Source organism: Mus caroli, chromosome 13 (genome assembly GCF_900094665.2).
Source record: "Mus caroli chromosome 13, CAROLI_EIJ_v1.1, whole genome shotgun sequence".
Classification (NCBI taxonomy): Eukaryota; Metazoa; Chordata; class Mammalia; order Rodentia; family Muridae; genus Mus; species Mus caroli.
Window position 1 is genome coordinate 69,969,357 of NC_034582.1, and position 18,097 is coordinate 69,987,453.

At 38.5% G+C, this 18,097-nt stretch overlaps 1 pseudogene; it reads left to right on the forward strand.

The window, feature by feature from the left end:
• Positions 1–2,348: 2,348 nt before the first annotated feature.
• Positions 2,349–17,672, forward strand: LOC110307705 (annotated as a pseudogene).
• The last annotated feature ends 425 nt before the right edge of the window (positions 17,673–18,097 follow it).

Genomic DNA, 18,097 nt, shown 5'->3' on the forward strand with positions numbered 1-18,097 from the left:
TTATGTGTTTGCTTGCGTAGTTTGTTTCTTTTGTTTTGACCACAGATCCTGTATATCAAACTCGGCCTCATGCTTGCAAGGCAAGCACTTTACCAGCTGATCTGTCTCTCCAGCCCATAATGTCAACATTTTAAAGTAAAAAAAAAGAAGGGATTGTGGAGGGCAGGGATGAAACCATTAACTTAAATACTTTGAGGACTCATTAATGAGGTATTGTAATTTATCAAAACACTTGTGGATTTCCCTGAGGCTGTTTGTATTTTGATGCTAATTCTGCTTCCTCAACAGGGGCCTTCTCCCCATTTTAACTGGTCAAATAAAGGCCTGAGACTTGGCAGTGGAAGGGAAAGCTGGGTTGAAAGTTTTTGAGAGGTGAGAGAAGTTTGAGGGGAAGATGAGGAGATGGAGGAGAGGAAGATGGAGGAAGAAGAGTTGGAGCAGAACCATGGGACCTGGAGGAGCCGCAAATAGCAAGGGATCTCATAGCTGGGAAATAGAGTAGTATATAGTGGTATATCTGCCAAATCTAGGCATGCAGCTTATAAATATTAAAATTGAGTTGTGTGTGCATGGACTTATTGGGGTAGGAGATTTACCACACACACAAAAAGAACACTTCCTGGGAAAGGGGAATGGAAATTTTATGATAATTGGACTTAGGGGAACATAAAGCAACACTTTCAAAGTACCAGTAGAAAGAGGGCACAGGGAGTCTGGAGGCCTGAGATGCAGGGATTGAGAGTCTTCCATGGGCCCAATAGATGTTCCAAAGGTAGAATGCACAACAGATTTATCTTTCTCATCTTTTTGTTCAATAAAGGCTTTTAATATGTGGGAGAGACTGTTGACCCTGGTCAGAACAGGTCTCCACTCACTCTGCAGATTCAGTGTTTGCTGTTTTTTAAAACATCCTCATGAAAAACACCTAGAATCCCAGGCATCTCTAAGCCAGTCAATATGACATATAAAATTAATCACCACAGCAGGAAGATCAACAGTACAAGTGATTACATATGCTTGAACTTGTCATTTGCATAGGCAAATTGTGTGTATCTGGAACTTTGGTGCAGCTAAACTGATGATAAAGTATGATTTACTTCTTCATTTTTCTGCCTATCTTACTAAATGTTAAGTTTTTGTGTTTTGCTCATGAACTTTTTCAAAGACAACACTTAAAGCATTTATTTTAAAAACAATACATTATTTCAAATCTTTGTTTCTCTCTGGAGTTGTTAGAATATGCTTCTCACAGGATAGCACACCTGTTTAGAAAATGTTGGCACTACTTACCAAGATTCTGGTTCCTGTAGGTAGAATGAATTAGTGTTGCTCTAGCAATTATGTTAAAATAGATGTACTCATTAAAGTCATAGAAATGGGGAAGCTGAACTTGCATGCACCAGACCTGCCCCAAATCAAGCCACTCAACATTGCAGAATGGAGTGGGGAAAGGCAGAGAATCTTTAGTAAGTGATGGCTGCAGAGGATAATTAGTTATCCTGTGGGGAGCCCTTAATAAGTTGCCTATGCTGCCAAGGATGGCCACTGTTAGAGTTTAAATGAGCATATACATTCAGATATTTGAATACTTGGTCTCCAATTGGTGACACTGTTTGTGTAGGTTTAGGAGGTATGTCCTAGATACAGAAAGCAAGTCACTAGGGTGAGTTTTGAAGTTTCCAAGCCACTAGCCATTCCCAGTTTACTCATTTTGCTTCAACCGTGGTTCAAGATGTGAATGCTCAGCTTCTGCTCTAGCTGCCGTGTGTCTCGCTTGCTTTCTCTGTTCACCCAACACAAGCTCTAAACTTCTGGAACTAGTAGCCCAAATAAACTCTTTTATAAGCTCTATTGGTCATGGGGGCCTTTAAAAAAATAACTGATATAGCCCTATGCCTGTACACATGCAGGTGGTATAAACTAGACTGCTGTAGTGGTTTTCAACCTGTAGGATTCACAAGAGTCACCAAAGACAATCAGGAAACACAAATATTTACATTTCCAGTTATAACAGTAGAAAATTACAGTCATGAGGTAACAATGAAAATAATTTTATGGTTATCTTTTAAAGTGTCAGAGCATTAGGAAGATTGAGAATCACTTGTTTAAAAGGACATGAAGTTGGGAAGGAAATTTGGTTTGGAAAAAGGAGGAAGAAAGAAGGGTAAATATGATCAAAACATATTGTATACATTATGAAATTGTCAAAGAATAATTAAAAAGAGATGTACTGACCCTGCTGGTGGCCACAGGTACTTTCTATGTGGGAGAAATTAAAGCCAGATGAAGCCTTCTGAACCCCTAGAAATAACTGTCAGTGTGTCCTTCTCCTTCCTTGAACAGGCTAAATGGACCTTAAGTGTTTGCCACAGTTGATCCTCCGCAGGTAGAGTCTTCTGCCTTGCCTTACCTGCAATTTCCTACAGAAGCACATGGCCTGCTGAGCTTGCTTTGTAACATAATCTAGCTGAAACAAAGCAACATAATCCATCTGAAACAAAGGATGGGTCTGTGGGTTTTGCCTATATAAACTCAGAGCTGAAAATTAAACTTTGAGCCTTGATCAGAAACTTTTGTCTTGGTTTCATCCTTCTCTTGCTCATCGTCTTTTTCATTTCCAGCCTCCCTTTCAAGTATCCAGTTTTCCATGGCTGCTGGACAGCTACATGTCTGAATCATTTCTGGTCAGGGATGTTATGTTCAGTTTTATACACAAACATACACACACACACACACACACACACACACACACACACACACTTAAACAGAAACAAATTTCGTGGGTCATATGAGACAAGCCATTCTTAATTTATTTGAGATGACATCACAGTATCCTTTCAATAGAGTTTTAAACCCACACCTCACATTTCTCTATGGAAAATACTCTTCCCTAAAGGCAATGGTATTCCTTTCTAATCACAAAATGTTTGTGAATGAAGTAAAGTGTTAATAAGTACTTTGGAGAACCTTAAAGTCACAGCCAATGTTCTACAGTTTGCTTTACCTGCCTCATGGATGACTTGTGAATCTAGAAGACACATCCAGTGTATTCTGTGTCATGATTGTCCTCAAAGAAGTGGTCACAGGAGTAGAAATGAGGAGTTACAAAACCTTACCCACCAGTTGTGTTGTTCTAAAATTAGAGGCATTTCTGTTCATTTACTTTTTGATGCTTTAAGAAACCCTGGAGAGAACTTTCAACTTTTTTGTACGCTTATTATTTTGTGCTTCCAACTCTTCCACTCCCTTCCCTTAATCTGAATCACTTAAAACAAAATATTTGATTTTTATAGCAGCTTATAGTTAAACATAAAAGAGCAATAGTTATTTTCATCTATTTCTAGTGACAATTTAAAGACTATTTTCCACCAAAATTGTCTTGTTACACCCACACTAACTTTCCCTCAATATTTCTTTCTTGTAAAAATATTCCAAACATAATGCAGGTGTTCAGTAGATATATTTACCCTTCATCAATCAAAACAGGTTGATTTGATTATACTCTGGTGACAAACATCACCAAATTGCAGTGGCTTAAAGCAACAAGGGAGCAAGAATAGGAGCAGAGCTTAGGTTTAGAAACGTACTTCTTGCTTGAATAAGAGTTTCCTTCTGTGTTAGCTGAGTGAGGGCCATTTTATCACCACCTAGGGATCTAGCCTGAGAAAGCAACCAATATCTACATTGATCACAAATGAAATAGAGTAGAAACAGCATAGCAAATACAGTGATGAGCTCATTACACATACTAAATTGTAATTGTAGTTTCATAGTAAAATTATGGTTTCATAATAAAATGCATAGAAAGAGAAAAAATATCTGTTTATGCTACCCATAGGTTGTTTGAAAGGCATATAAAAAAATGAACCATTGCCTCAACCTTGGCTCTCTATGCTTGATTAAAAGCTATTTGTGACACATTTTGTAGATATTTTAAAAAGTCATCATCTCTTTACTGGCTACGTTTCAGACCATGGACAATGTGTGGCATGGTTATCTAGATCCTTCATTTATAACAAGGGCCTGAAACCAAGAGCCCTTGTTCAGCTGGAAGAGCCTTTCTTTCGTTTGGTTGTACAATGTGACTGTACTTGGTTTCCTCTCTCTCCCTAGCTTACAGAATCAGGAGAAATATAATTTCTTTACGTACAAACACTGCACAGCACAGAAAAAAAAATACCAACTTACTTTTTATCACACCTGTATTGTACTTGGAATCATTTTTATAAGAAACAAACATTGGAGAATCGAACGGGAAGCAATAGTGAAAAACAATGTGGTTGGAGATTATGAAATTTCCATTGTAACTTGCAAATCAAGAAATGTAATGAGTTGGCAACTCTGCATGGCTGTTTGTTCTAGAGAGAGGGACCTTTCCACTGTCCCTGCTCATCTGTGTCAGTGTCCCTGTGTTTTAGACTCAGGCTATGCACAGCTCCCTGCTTTTCTTATCTTTAACTTCTCTTTCTCTAAACTTTAACTTCTACCTAACAGTCAAATTTGTATTATTTAAGTCCAAGTTTGCTTTGGCAAAAAGGAATATGCCAGCTCCCTACTGTTTGTGACTCCTGTAGTATGACGTTCTCTGAACAACCCGAGGTGAACCTTCCTTTCAGTCTTGATTTCTCAATGTGCCTCTTCAAGTTTAATGAATATTTCTAAGTTACAATCATGTTGTTACTTTGAAACTTACAGATATATCTACTTTTCCCCATGCATATATAAATGTGCACATACATATACATATACATATACACATGCACATGCACATGCATATACATATACATATACACATGCACATACATATATATATGCATTCACATATACATCTGGTTCCAAGCTGTATTTGATAGACTCAAGAAAACAGTGTAGCTCCATGATAGCAATAAAAATGTTAAATGAAAAAGTTTACAATCAGGCTGGAGAGATGACTCAGAAGTTATGTAGCTCCATGATAGCAATAAAAATGTTAAATGAAAAAGTTTACAATCAGGCTGGAGAGATGACTCAGAAGTTAAGAGCACTGAGTGCTTTTCCAGAGGTTCTGAGTTCAATCCCCAGCAACCACATGGTGGCTCACAACCATCGATGATTAGATCTGATGCCCTTTTCTGGTGTATCTGAAGACAGCAACAGTGTACTCACACACATAAAAATAAATCTTTAAAAACAGTTCATAGTCAAGTTTTGAGTGATTGCATATGCCCCATTCAAAGGACAAAATTAAAGCAGGACATTTATAAAAGGCATGCTGATAACATATAATTAAAATTATAGTAACATAGTGAATTTTTGTTGTCTAAACATGAATGTGTTCTTGAAAGCAATGGCTCAGTTTTTACCAGAAGTAATTACATTTAATTTTTGTTCAGACTTATTTATTATTGTTTATGTATATGTGTGGTGTAATATTATGTGTGTTCATACATGTATGTGCTTGTGTGTTCCACATGAGTGTGTTACATATCCTACTCTATCACTTCCCACCCTGACTCCTTAGAGCCAAATCTCACTGACCTGAGGCATGCCATTTTGGGGTAGACTGGCTGGCCCTCAGGGCTGTGGAATCTGCCTGTCTCTGCCCAAACGTTTTACATGGGTATTGGGTAGTCATACTCAGATCCTCACACTTACCCTACAGAGGCTCTTAGCTACTGAGTACCTCAGTAGTCCCTGCTATGCTTTATTTTAATTTAGGTTGCAAACTGTCCAAACTGGTCTGCCTTAAGTAAGGAATACTTTGCACTAGTGATTAGATAATCATGTCTTCACTGGCTTAGAAAAGAGAGGAGTAGTGGCTATTTAAAGACAAAAAAACTTATCAAATTTTCTGTTTAATGCTACACATTTTCTCTTTCTAAACCTAAGCTCTGCTCCTGTTCTTGGTCCCAAACTCATTTTATTGTCCAGGATCCTAAGTTCACGGCAAACATTTCTTAGACAATCTCAAACTTACCTTCCTTTCTGCTGATAACTAAAGCTAACTTCCCCATAGCCACTTCCCTACAGTTCTTAGTTCAAGTTGATTTTTTTTTTCATATTTTAGGCCTAAAAGAGGGTCTGTACTGGCTGATTTTCTGTCACAAGTTATAGTCATCAGAGAGAAAGGAGCCTCAGTTGAAGAGATGCCTCCATGAGATCCATCTGTAAGGCATTTTCTTCATTAGTGAGTAATGGGAGAAGCCCCAGGCCATTTTGGGTTGTGCCATCACTGGGTGTGTGGTCCTGGATTCTATAAGAAAGCAGGCTAAGCAAGTCAGGGGAAGCAAGCCAGTAAGCATCTCTCCTCCATGGCCTCTCTATCCACTCCTTCCTCCAGAATCTTTGTCCTGACTTCTATCAGTGATGAACAGTGTTGTGTATGTATAAATTGAATAAACCCTTTCTTCCACATCTTACTTTTTTCATGGAGTTTTGTTGCAGCAATAGAAACCCTAACTAAGACAGGTTTTGTGTTCTAGATGAATACTTTTCCCTGTCTGACCCCTGTCCTTCCTGGTCTCATGTTATCTAGCTTTGCTCCTCTCTGTGTCCTCACTGCCATCTGCTCACCTGCTGTGCACCAGCTGGTTTTTTTTTTTTTTTTAAGAAACATTGTCCATCCACAAACTTCTTAATTTTTCCAACCCATAAATTCATAGCAAGTGATCTGATTTTCTTTGGGGGAAGGAGTTATCAATTTGATTTAACTATAACTTTTCTCTCAATGATTCTTTTGTGTTCACCTGTGTTTTAATGTGGAAACTATCCTTGTTCATCAAAAGCAGTTCCTTCATCTAGACTTAGATTCTACTTTTCCTTAACAATACACAATATCCAGTTTCTGGATATTACAAATAAAGTTGCTAAGGGACTCAGTGAGGGAGGGTCTGGTAGGGGGAGCAGCATTTGGGATATATATATATATATATATATATATATATATATATATATATAAAACAAGAAATTCTCCCCCCCCCCCCCCCCCATACCCCTCCCATCCCCCTCCCATCCCCATCCCCCTCCCATCCCCCTCCCCCTTTCTCTCTCAACTTCTGGATTTCTTTCAGAGGTCTTCCTGTGAGGCTTTAGAGCTGGTCATACTGTACTGAAAGGATAACATAAAACTCTTAACATTGTCAGAGTCTGAAGGAAGCTGGCTCATATTAAATGAAGTAGAAATGCCAGAAATAACTCACGACACAAGAGTCTCAAGGAAAATATCTAAGAGCCCAGAGAGTTTGGCATGGTAAAATGTCCCTACTTGCTCAGTATTAAAGAAAGAACAAAGGAGGTCAGATTCAACTGTGAGCCAGTATAGTATCTGGCATAAACTAAAAGTAAATTTCTGTTTTACTATACTGCCATGTATAAGGGTACCATTTTCAAATAATAAACAGCTCTGGTTATTTACTTTGTTTAAAAACAGAAACAGCTTAACAAAAGAATGTGCATGAACTTCTGAGCAACAAGGAATGAATAATGGTTCATTTCAAGTTTAACTGTTTAGAGTAGAAGACCTGAAACAAGTCTGAACTTAAGATAGACACTTAACCTGGGCAAATGGTGTATTTAGGTGTCAGTGCCCACCATCAAGTATCTATTGCAGAGGAGACACTTGATCTGGTCATAAAGGTGACTCAAAAGGCTAAATATCAGGTAAAAATGTTCACACCAGAGCTAGTACACATGGACGTTTTGTAGAAAACCCAGTAATATAAAGATATGTGTTCCTTCTTACCTATAGCAACCCTGTCAGAGATAAAGACGCTAAGACTCCAAATACTATTACCTCCCCTATTTCATTTGGTTGGAAATCATTCTGTTTCTACCCTGTAAATTGTAGTAAGTAATTTTTTAAAATGACTTTTTGGGTATAAGTTTGCCTTTCTGGCCATGATGCCTCAGCTAGTATTCACTATCCAGATATCCATGAGTGTACCTGTTTTAGGATTATGGAATTCTGAATAATATTTCCTCATATTAACAAATCAACTTCATGTAAGAGGAAATGGCATCATGGTATTATGGCTTTAGGATTCACTGGCTCCCCACTTGTTGGGTAACCCAGATATTACTATTCCAATAATGGTTAATGGAAGTATCAGTCTGGAGATACCATGTAAGATTGGGGTGCTGGGTTGGGTATGGTTCACTGTGAAATGCTGTGTATTCAGTTATAGATAACATGAATACAGAAATCAATAAGTAAATTGTTTAAAAAGCTATCTGTAGTATTATATTTTAATAAACCCCATCACAGGGCTGTTACCCATGTCAATGGTTTATGTTCTTGAATGAAAGACACATACACACAGCCTTTATATTTTAATATGCCTTAAACAGCACAGTAGTTGAGTAAGTGCCTAACCTCCATGTTGTTAGAAGCTTCCTCCCATCAATAATTCTGAGTTACTACTTATTAATTTCTATGTTCCATCTTGGCTGCTCTTGGCCCTACTGAGTAGCCTTCTGGGCCGTGTTCTCTTGACCCCTTTACATGGCAGCTGCTTCTCTCTCCTGCACACGCCTCAGGCATAACAGATCCTCCTTTTTCTCCTCATGGTCCCAAACCAGGGAATCTTAAATCCTGCCACTGTCTCTCCTCTCAAGCTATTGGCTGTTGGCATCTTTATTTACCAATCAGAATTAACTGGAGGCAGGTTCCTAGAAGCTATCTTCAGACCCTCTCATGTAAACACTTTTGGGTGACTGAATTAGCATTAGAATAATCAGCTACACTATCCACCTCATTGTCAAAGATCCTTTGTTATTTAGGAAATTTGTGCCCCCTGGGAACCAGACCTAAGACAGGATCATTATATTATATTATATTTATTATATTAGAGCAGTGAAAGCATGGTGTATAATACCAAGAACAGACATCCAAACTATGTTCAGTAATATTAGTTACATTACTATATTGATCAGAAAAAAACTAGAGAATAACTTGAAAGAGACCCGTATTATTAGTAGTTGTAGTATTTTGTAGAATGTAAGCCCATATTTGCATGGGACACATGTTATAATATTCCAAACAAATAGAAAGTGATTTAATTCCAAAAGAAAAATTAAATGCAATCCCTTCTCCAGATGAATGAATGAGTCTATAAATGGACTCAAGGTCCAGTCATAAACATAGAATCATTAGTAAAGATAACAAGAACTGGATCCATTAAATATACAAATTTAAACAAAGGATGATGATGAACATAAAACCAATACACGTGTTCAGAGATACTCACCACAGATGCACAGGTTAAAGAAAATAGCATCACCAGAAAGGTGATTTCAGGTGACATGGGGCTCTGTGTGTTTCATAGAATAACTTTCCCTGTGGTGCACAAGACCTTAACTTGATGGGGAGGTGTGTAGACTTGACTTGTGATGATATGATCACTATCTCCCTTTGCCTCTTAGCTAGAGGTCTACTATCTTCATTATGACTTTCACTGTCTCTTCATAGTCCATCAGTGTCCTTGATGGCCCAGGGTTGAAGAAGCTGAAGAGGAAACCATAAAGTTTCAATGGATCCATCTGCAATGATAGATGTATACCCATTCCAAATTTTCTTCTGTGGAAGTAAAATTAGGGCAGGCTAATGTGTCAGGTCTTTATTTCCATCTGTAATAAAACCAGGGTGGTTAGAGTGTGCATGAACATGAGTCTACTGCTGGAAACAATCTTACAACATAAGCAGAATCTGAAATAATATTTAAGGATATATGAACTTGCCATGATATGTTGTGGAATGTCTTGATGCTGTTTGTATTCTGATGTTAATTCTGCTTCCTCAAGAAGGGTTGCCCCTGACAAGTAGTAGATCACATACTCATGTGATCTCATGTGAACCCTTTCCCCATTTTAACTGCTCAATCAATAAAGGCCTGTGATTGAGCAATGGACAGGAAAGGTGAGAGTGGAGGTTTTAGAGAGTAGGGGCAGGTAAAGAGAGAGAAAGTATGAGAGTGGAGAAGAGAGGACTGAACAAGAGGAGGAGGAAGCCATGGTGGACCTGAACCATGTGGTCAAAAGAAACCACAAGTAGCAAAGGGTCTTTTAGCTGGGGAATAAATAAGAATAGTGTTAGAGCTGCCCAATCTAGGCTTGCAGCTTATAATTATAATAACTGGATTGTGTGGATTTTTTAAATTTGGGCTTATTGGAGTTGGTAATTCTAGCAAAAATAATATATGAAACAAAACAGCCAGTTCCACCTGTAAGCTGAGAAAAGGAAGCATTAATATATTAATGAATATGTGGACCATGAATCCCTCCTATACCCTTAGATGAATGATCAATAAAATAAGTATCTGCCTGGGGAATAGAAGCATATTTGGCAATTTTTATAAACACAAATTTAGTACATATGAGAAAATCTCATGGTTTGCCCCAGAAACAACAGAGCTTCTTGGACAGGGTCCCTTCTGGACTTTATCCTCAGCCAGGAAGTGGAGCTGAGACCAAGACCTCTGGGCACCTCCCCCGCCTGAGGAGAGTTGGCCTCCAAAGAGGGCTCTGATCCCAGGACTCAGGTGAGAGAGCCATCTTGTATCCCAGGTCTCTCAGAGACCAGTCCACACAAGGAGAGCACACAGGCGGAAGAAGAAGCAGAGCTTCTTGGACAGGGTCCCTTCGGCCATTCGCCCTCAGCCAGGAGATGGATCTGAGCTCCAGACATCTGTACACCTTTCCTGCAAGAGGAGAGCTTACCTGCAGAGAGTGGTCTGACCACTGGGACTCAGGAAAGAGTTGGACTCCCAGGAGTGCTGACAAAGGCTAACAGAATCACAGGAGGAACAAGCTCCAGCCAGAGAGAGCTAGAACATCTAACACCAGAGATTACCAGATTGTGAACAGCAAATGTAATAATCTTACTAACAGAAAAGAAGGCCATTCAGCATCATCAGAACCCAGTACACCCAACACAGCAAGTCCTGGACACCCCCAACAGACCTGAAAATCAAGATTCAGGTTTAAAGTCATATCTCATGATGCTGGTAGAGGATTTTAAAAAGGGCATTAATAACTCACTTAAAGAAATACAGAAGAACACTGCTAAACAGGTAAAAGCTCTTAAAGATAAAGCTCAAAAACCCCTTAAAGAATTACAGGAAAACAAAACCAAACAGGAGAAGGAATTGAACAAAACCATCCAAGAGCTAAAACTGGAAGTAGAAACAATAAAGAAAACCCAAAGGGAGACAACTCTGGCGATAGAAATCCTAGTAAAGAAATAAGGAACCCTAGATGTGAGCATCAGCAACAGAATACAAGAGATGGAAGAGAGAATCTCAGGTGCAGAAGATTTCATATAAAATATGGACACAACAATCAAAGAAAATGCAAAATGCAAAAAGATCCTAACTCAAAACATCCAGGAAATTCAGAACACAATGAGAAGACCAAATCTATGGATAATAGGTATAGATGAGAATGAAGATTTTCAATTTAAAGGGCCAGTAAATATCTTCACGAAAATTATAGAAGAAAACTTCCCTAACCTAAAGGAGGAGATGCCCATGAACATACAAAAAGCCTACAGAACTCCAAAAAGACTGGACCAGAAAAGAAATCCCTCTGACACATAATAATCAGAACAATAAATGCACTATATAAGGATAGAATATTAAAAGCAGTAAGGGATAAAGTTCAAGTAGCATATGAAGGCAGACCTATTAGAATTGCACCAGACTTCTCACCAGAGACTATGAAAGCCAGAAGATCCTGGACAGATGTTATTTAGACCCTAAGAAAACACAAATGCCAGCCCAGGCTATTATACAGAGCAAAACTCTCAACTAACATAGATGGAGAAAGCAAAGTATTCCATGACAAAACCAAATTCACACAATATCTTTCCACAAATCCAGCCCTTCAAAGGATAATAAAGGGAAAACACAAAGACAAGGACAGAAATTACACCCTAGAAAAATCAAGAAAGTAATCCTTCAACAAACCTAAAAGAAGATAGCTGCAAGAACAGAGTAAAAGGCTAGAAAACAAATTTCCAAGAAAATGGTCCAAAGAAACCAGCTGGAGTAGCCATTCTAATATCAAATAAAATCGACTTCCAACCCAAAGTTATCAAAAAAGGCAAGGATGGGCACCTCATACTCATCAAAGATAAAATCTTCCAAGATGAATTCACAATTCTGAATATCTATGCTCCAAATGCAAGGGCATCCAAATTTATTAAAGGAACTTTAGTACAGCTCAAACCACACATTGCACCTTACACAATAATAATGGGAGACTTCAACACCCCACTCTCATCAATGGACAGATCCTGGAAACAGAAACTAAACAGAGGTACATTGAAACTAACAGAAGTTATGAAACAAATGGATTTAACAGATATCTACAGAATATTTTATGCAAAAACAAAAGGATATACCTCTTCTCAGCACCTCATGGTACATTCTACAAAATTGATCATATAATTGGTCACAAAACAGGCCTTAACAGATACAAAAATATTGAAATTATCCCACTCATCCTATCAGAACACCACAGACTAAGGCTGATCTTCAATAACAANATAAATAATAGAAAGCCAACATTCACATGGAAGATGAACAACACTCTACTCAATGACAACTTGGTCAAGGAAGAAATAAAGAAAGAGATTAAAGACTTTTTAGTGTTTAATGAAAATGAAGCCACAACATACCCAAACTTCTGGGATGCAATGAAAGCATTTCTAAGAGGAAAACTCATAGCTCTGAGTGCCTCCAAAAATAAACTAGAGAGAGCACAAACCAGCAGCTTGACAGCATACCTAAAAGAGCTAGACCAAAAGAAAGCAAATTCACCCAAGAGGAGTAGACAGTAGGAAATAATCAAACTTAGGGCTGAAATCAACCAAGTAGAAACAAGAACTCTACAAAGAATCAACCCAATCAGGAGCTAGTTCTTTGAGAAAATCAACAACATAGATTAAACCCTTAGCCAGATTAACTAGAGGGCACAGGGACAGTATCCTAATTAAGAAAATGAGAAATGAAAAAGGACATAACAATAGAACCTGAGGAAATCCAAAACATCATCAGATCCAACTACAAAAGGGTCTCTCTACTCATCAAAACAGGTAAACCTGGATGAAATGGACAATTTTCTAGACCCATACCAGGAACCAAAGTTAAACCAGCATCAGACTAACGATCTAAACAGTACCATTTCCTCTAAAGAAATAGAAGCAGTCATTAATCATCTCCCAACCAACCAAACAAACAAACAACAAAACAACAAACAAAAAAAACAAACAAACAAAACCAAAGAACAAAAACAAAAAACCAGGACCAGATGGGTTTAGAACAGAGTTCTATCAGACCTTCAAAGAAGACCTAATTCCAATTCTCCTCAAACTATTCCATAAAATAGAAACAAAAGGTACTCTACCCAATTCATTCTATGAAGCCACAATTACTCTGTTACCTAAACCACATAAAGACCCAACAAAGAAAGAGAACTTTAGAAGAATTTCCCTTATGAAGAGCAATGCAAAAAACTCAATAAAATTCTCCCAAACTGAATCCAAGAACACATCAAAATGATCATCCATCTTTATCAAGTAGTCTTCAAACCAAGGATACAGGGATGGTTTAATATACAGAAATCCATCAACATAATCCCCTATATAAGCAAACTCAAAGAAAAAAACACACATGATTATCTTGTTAGATGCTGAGAAAGCATTGGATAAAATCCGACACCCATTCATGATAAAAGTCATGGAAAGATCAGGAATTCACGGCCCATACCTAAACATAATAAAAGCAATATGCAGCAAACCAGTAGCCAACATCAAACTAAATGGAGAGAAACTTAAAGCAATCCCACTAAAATCAGGGACTAGACAAGGTGCCCACTTTCTTCCTTCCTATTCAATATAGTACTTGAAGTCCTGGACAGAGCAATTAGACAACAAAAGGAGATCAAAGGGATACAAGTTGGAAAGGAAGAAGTCAAGATATCACTATTTGTAGAGGATATGATAGTGACCCCAAAAATTCCACCAGAGAACTCCTAAACCTGATAAACAGCTTCAGTGAAATAGCTGGATATAAAATTAACTCAAGCAAATCAGTGGCCTTCCTTTAAATAAAGGATAAACAGGCAGAGAAAGAAATTAGGGAAACAATGCCCTTCACAATAGTCACAAATAATATAAAATACCTGGGTGTGACTCTAACCANGGAAGTGAAAGATCTGTATAAGAACTTCAAGTCTCTGAAGAAAGAAATCAAGTAAGATCTCAGAAGATGGAAACATCTCTCATGCTCATGGATTGGTAGGATTAATATAGTAAAAATGGCTATCTTGCCAAAAGCAATCTACAGATTCAATGCAATCCCCATCAAAATTCCAACTAATTCTTCACAGAGTTAGAAAGGGCAATTTAAAAATTCATCTGTAATAACAAAAACAAAACAAAACAAAACAAAAAAAACCTATTCTCAACAATAGAAGAACCTCTGGTGGAATCACCATGCCTGACCTCAAGCTGCACTACACAGCAATTGTGATAAAAACTGCATGGTACTCATACAGCAACAGACAGGTAGATCAATGGAATAGAATTGAAGACCCAGTAATGAACCCACACACCTATGGTCACTTGATCTTTGACAAAGAAGCTAAAACCATCCAGTGGAAAAAAGAAAGCATTTTCAACAAATGGTGCTGGAACAACTGGTGGTTATCATGTAAAAGAATATGAATTGATCCACTCTTAGCTCCTTGTAGAAAGCTCAAGTCTAAGTGGATCAAAGAACTACACATAAAACCACAGACAATAAAATTTATAGAGGAGAAAGTGGGGAAAAGCCTCAAAGATATGGGCACAGGGGAAATCTTCCCGAACAGATCAGCAACGGCTTTTGCTGTAAGATAGAGAGTCGACAATTGGGACCTCATAATATTGCGAAGCTTCTGTAAGGCAAAAGACACTGTCAGTAAGACAAAAAGGACACCAACAGACTGGGAAAGTATCTTTCTCAATCCTAAATGTGATAGGGGACTAATACTCAACATATACAGAGAACTCAAGAAGCTGGACTCCAGAAAATCAAATAAACCTATTAAAAATGGGGTACAGAGCTAAACAAAGAATTCTCAACTGTGGAATACCGAATGGCTAAGAAGCACCTGAAAAAATGTTCAACATCGTTAATCATCAGAGAAATGCAAATCAAAACAACCCTGAGATTCCACCTCACACCAGTCAGAATGGCTAAGAGCAGAGGCTCAGGTGACAGCAGATGCTGGCGAGGATGTGGAGAAAGAGGAACACTCCTCCATTGCTGGTGGGATTGCAAGCTCATACAACCACTCTGGAAATCAGTCTGGCATGTCCTCAGAAAATTGGACATAGTAATACTGGAGGATCCAGCAATACCTCTTCTGGGCATATACCCAGAATATGTTCCAACTTGTATTAAGGACACATGCTCCACTATGTTCATAGCAGCCTTATTTATAATAGCCAGAAACTGGAAAGAACCCAAATGTCCCTCAACAGAGGAATGGATACAGAAAATATGGTACATTTAAACAATGGAGTACTACTCAGCTATTAAAAACAATAAATTTATGAAATTCTTAGGCAAATGGATGTATCTGGAGGATATCATTCTGAGTGAGGTAACCCAGTCACAAAAGAACTCACATGATATGCACTCATTGAAAAGTGCATATTACTCCTAGAAACTTAGAATACCCAAGACACAATTTTCAAAACACATGAAACTCAAGGAGAAGGAAGACCAAAGTGTGGATACTTGGTTCCTCTTTGGAATAGGGAACAAAATACCCATGGAGATAATTACAGTTTGTAGCTGAGATGGAAGGAAGGACCATCCAGAGATTGCCTCACCCGGGGATCCATCCCATAAACAACCACCAAACCCAGACACTATTGCATATGCCATCACAATTTTGTTGACAGGACCCTGTTATAACTGTCTCTTGTGAGGCTATGCCAGTGCCTGGCAAATACCAAAGTGGATGCTCACAGCAATCTATTGGATGGAACACAGGGCCCCCAATGGAGGAGCTAGAGAAAGTACTTATGAGCTGAAGGGGTCTGCACCCCTATAGGAGGAACAACAATATGAACTAACCAGTATCCCCGGAGCTCATGTCTCTAGCTGCATATGTAGCAGAAGATGGCCTAGTCGGCCATCTTTGGGAGGAGAGGCCCTTGGTCTTGCGAAGATTATATGACCCAGTATAGGGGAATGCCAGGGCCAGGAAGTGGGAGTGAGTGGGTTGGGGAACAGGGTGGGGGTGTATAGGGGACTTTCGGGATAGCATTTTAAATGTAAATGAAGATAATATGTAATAAAAAAATGATGCACAAAATTGACACAAGGCAAAGCCTTCCCTGGTTTATGTCCCATTATTCTCTCTCACCTTCTTCTATGGGGTACTGTCTCATATAGTAGCTGACTTCCTTGAGGTCCCTGATTATTTCCTATTCTAAATGTGGTGGGACCTGGGAGAATGCGAGCCAGTAAATGAGGCAGACTACAGTCTCATGCAATAGCCAACTTTATACAGATATGAAGATATACTACAGATATCTTTTAAGAAAGATGCAAGTGTTAAGAAAGGTCATCTGAGTAAAGTTTTCATGAATCCAAGCTGTCACAAAGACAAGCACATGTGGCAAAAACATGTTTTTCCGTAGAGGCTTATAAATAATTAACAATGCTCGTTGGGATGTATAATCTGAAGAAAACTCATTTTTATTGGTTATACTTGTGAGGGACACAATTCCAAGAACAACTCCATGTTTTTTGAGGTCATAAGACTCTTGTCGGGTTTTTCTCCACCTGAGTAAAATGGCACTGATCTGCACCCTCATCCTCTTCCTCTGGAATCACAAAGTTCAGAAGCCAAGTCTCAAAGATACGACTTCAGGGCCACACTGTTTTCTCCAGAAGGTCTCTTATACTAAGTGGAATATGCCATGGAAGCTATTGGAGAGCAGGCACCTGTTTGGGAATTTTAGCCAACGATGGAGTTTTGCTTGCAGCAGAGAGGCTTCACTTCACAAGCTTCTTGATGAAGTCTTTTTTTTTTTTTCTGAGAAAATGTATAAACTTAATGAGTACATAGCATGAAGTGTGCCAGGCATAACATCTGATGCTAACGTTCTGACTAATGAACGTTAGTTGAGCTCATTGCTCAAAGGTATTTATTACAGTATAAGGAGCCAATTCCCTGTGAGAAGTTGGTTACAGCATTGTATGATATCAAACAGGCATATACACAGTTTGGAGGCTAACATCCCTTTGGTGTTTCTTTGCTGGAATTTAGCTGGAATAAGCACTATGGCTTTCAGCTCTATCAGAGTGACCCAAGTGGAAACTATGGGGGATGGAAAGCCAAATGCCTTGGAAACAACAGTGCTGCAGCTGTGTCAATGTTGAAACAAGATTACAAAGGAGAAATGACTCTGAAGTCAGCACTCACTCTGGTTGTCAAGGTGATAAAAAAGACAGTGAATGTTAGTAAACTGTCAGATGGGAAAAGTGGAAATTACCACACTAACAAGAGAGAGTGGAAAGACAGTGATCAGAGTCCTCAAGCAAAAGGAAGTGGAACAGATCAAAAAACATGAAGAGGAAGAAGCTAAAGCTGAGCGAGAGAAGAAAGAAAAAGAACAGAGAGAAAAGGATAAATAGACAGAATCATGGATTTTATAATTCCTTAGAGGCACCAATTCACTTAGGAGCTGTCCTAGCCTTCCACCCCAGAAGTGTTTTCTTGTATTTTCTTCCTTACCTTGGCCACCAGAGAAATAGGACATTTCATACTGAATTGGATCCATGTCTGTCCAGTTGGGTGCTTTATTGTAATGATGGACATCTTTATAGACATCTTAATCTCAACATATAATTTTTGGAATAAAAGTTGGAAAGATTGAAGAAAAAAAAGACTTGTTTTGTTTTCTTGGAATTTTTTCACAAGACTTCAGAAATCCCCTAGAATTCTCCCTAGAACACATCATTTCTTTTTTTTTATTAGATATTTTCTTTATATACACTTCAAATGCTATCCCGAAAGTTCCCTATACCCTCCCTCTGCCCTGCTCCCCTACCCACCCACT